This window comes from Penaeus monodon, chromosome 18 (assembly GCF_015228065.2).
Source record: "Penaeus monodon isolate SGIC_2016 chromosome 18, NSTDA_Pmon_1, whole genome shotgun sequence".
NCBI lineage: Eukaryota > Metazoa > Arthropoda > Malacostraca > Decapoda > Penaeidae > Penaeus > Penaeus monodon.
The window spans coordinates 12,670,753-12,673,252 of record NC_051403.1 but is presented as its reverse complement, the minus strand read 5'-3'; positions in this window follow the sequence as shown (position 1 = coordinate 12,673,252).

Below are 2,500 nucleotides of genomic sequence, written 5' to 3'. Positions count from 1 at the left end.
AACCCACAATACAAAAACTAGATTTTTGTATTGTGGGTTTTTCTTCCATTGTATCAGCACGGAAGAGTGTTTTGCTATTCATTACTGTAATTATAATCATTGTTATCATTTCTTATTATTCTTATCATCATCACCATTATCCCTATTACCATTATTGTCAATATAATTGTTATTATCATTACCACCATCAACACCACCATCATTATCTGCACCATCACTATCATCAACAGCAATATCATGATCATTGCTATTAATAATATCATCATCATCATCAATCAGAGCCAAAGTCACCATAATGGCACCATTATCAATCATTATTATAATCATTATTAACATAGTTACTCTAGACATGATAATAATAACACGATCCAGACACACAGATAGACAGACAGACAGAAAGACAAACAAACAGACAGACAGACAGACAGATAAACAGACAGACAGACAAACAGAAAGACGAGCGAACAAACAGACAGACAGACAAACAGACAAGCAAACAAACAGACAGACAGACAGACGAATTGGTATAGATCTTTCCTCCCAAGGCCTTCGCTAACGAATAAAGGAGATGGAGAAGTTGGCGAGATTTTTTTTTTTCTTTTTCTTTTTCGTCTTCTAGAGATCTGAAAGTGCGGCCGCTCTCTCATGCCCGAACTCCGGCGCCGAAGAAGAACAAAATGAACCTTTTTTTTTCCCTCGAAGGTTCACTTAATCGAGATGGAAGAGGAGGAGGAGGAGGAGGAAAAGGAGGAGGAGGCGGAGGAGAAGGAGGAAAATGATGATGATGATGATGATGAGGGGGAGGGGGAGGGGAGGAGGAGGAGAAGGAGGAGGAAGAGGAGGAGGAGAAGGAGGAGGAGGAGGAGGAGGAGGAGGAGGAGGAGGAGGAGGAGGAGGGGAGGAGGAGGAGGAGGAGGAAGATGAAGATGAGAATTAGGAGGAGGAGGAGGAGAAAAAAGGAGGAGGAGAAAAAAAGAAGAGGAGGAGGAAGAGCAGGAGGAGGTGGTGGTGGTTCTGGGTGATTGGGTTGATGTGGGGATGTACGGGTTAGGGGTGGATGTAATTGTGATATATATATATATATATATATATATATATATATATATATATATATATATATATATATATATATATATATATATATATATATATATATTATATATATATATATATATATATATAGTATATAGATATAAGAGAGAGAGAGAGAGAGAGAGAGAGAGAGAGAGAGAGAGAGAGAGAGAGAGAGAGAGAGAGAGAGAAAGAGAGAGAGAGAGAGAGAGACAAATAGATAGATAGATAGCTATATGTATGTATGCATCGATGGCCACCTTCGATGTCGACTATGGCATTATTGTCTTTAACCACTCCCGTATAGGTAGTCAATGCCTGGGCGATAGAATGTGAGGAGCAAGCTGTTGCCCATGCAGCATGCTCCCTCTCTCCACGCAGCCGATGGATCCAAAGGAACAGCAGAGACCGATAGGGTTTGGCACCAGCGGCGTCGCATGAGTTATCGCAAGCGACAATGAATTGGCACACACACACTGACACACACACACACACACACACACACACATAATATATATATATATATATATATATATATATATATATATATATATATATATATATATATATATATATATATATATATATATATATATTTATGTGTGTCTGTGTGTCTGTGTGTGTGTGTATAAATATAAATATAAATACGCACACACACACACACACACACACACACACACACACACACACACACACACACACACACACACACACCCTACGTGTTTACGCGTGTATATAGATCGTATATTTTCTTTAAACTACAACTGCAACTTGAAAACAACTCTCCAGAGGAAACCCATCTTTCTCCATAGCATGTACTCTCTACATTCAAATAAAAAGGCGATAAAAAAGCTCGCACCGTTTACCTCCTCAAGTCCTCGACGCCCTCAACCCCCAGGCGCTCCTCTCCCCCTCCCCCCCCACCCCAGTCCAACCCCCTAACCTCCATCCTCTCTCTTAATCCTCGCCCTTATCCTGAGTTCCTAACCCGTGGCCTTAGATCTCACCCTTAATTCTCTCCTCATCCCTTTAGCCGCACCTAATCCCCAGCCCTTAACCCTTGCCTCTTTCCCTTAATCCCCAGCCCTTAACCCTTCCTTCCACCCTCTACCCCCTCACCCTTAACCCCAACTCCCACCCCCACCCCCACCACTCTCACCCTTAACCCCCCCCCCCCACCCCTCACCCCCAACCCCCCACCATCCCCCACCATTCACACACTGACGGCGCCAAGCAAGAGTCTTCAACAGGTCGTTAAGAGCGCCGGGTCGAGTCTTTGGGCTAAACTGAGTCTTTGTTACCGGTAAAGACCTCGGAGGGTTGTAAGAGGGATGTGGCTCCAGGCTGCCTAAACGGAAGGAGGGAAGAGGGCAAAGGGGGGAAGAAGGGGAGAATAAGGGTAGATGGATAAGAGGGTAAATGAGAGAGA